The sequence below is a fragment of the Lissotriton vulgaris genome, chromosome 1_1 (assembly GCF_964263255.1).
Source record: "Lissotriton vulgaris chromosome 1_1, aLisVul1.2, whole genome shotgun sequence".
In the NCBI taxonomy this organism is placed as follows: Eukaryota; Metazoa; Chordata; class Amphibia; order Caudata; family Salamandridae; genus Lissotriton; species Lissotriton vulgaris.
In genome coordinates this window covers 1,330,721,756-1,330,722,108 of record NC_141685.1, presented here as the reverse complement: position 1 = coordinate 1,330,722,108, position 353 = coordinate 1,330,721,756, and the positions used below count along the sequence as shown (strand labels likewise).

The following is a 353-nucleotide window of genomic DNA, read 5'->3' as shown; positions in this document are numbered from 1 at the left end:
GCTAGGCATCTCTGACACCCGCTGCCGCCGCCTGAGCTGGAGGAGTCCGGACCGTGTACACTGAACTGTCTGGCAGGGGAAATAGTGCAAAAAACGTCCTGTATTTCTGTGGCTACATTGTAACCAGATGGCGCTATGGATAGAATAAAGTACATCTTCTCCTCAGGTCACAACACGGAGAGCGGGAGGATGGAGGTAGCTTGCAAGGAAGAAGGAACAAAATAAACAATGCAAATCACCCAGATGCTAAGGAGAGAAGCAAGGAAAAGACGGACAAGTCTCAGATGGTAGTGCATGTACAGAATCTCATGGTCGCAAGACTCGAAAACTGACAATATCCCATCACAGACCAG

The 353-nt window shown here is 49.0% G+C and overlaps 1 non-coding gene across 1 annotated transcript; it reads right to left on the bottom strand.

The window, feature by feature from the left end:
* Nucleotides 1–274: 274 nt before the first annotated feature.
* LOC147749114 (small nucleolar RNA Z195/SNORD33/SNORD32 family) lies at nt 275–353 on the bottom strand. Its single transcript, XR_015300323.1, has one exon. It is a non-coding gene; the product is annotated as a small nucleolar RNA Z195/SNORD33/SNORD32 family (small nucleolar RNA).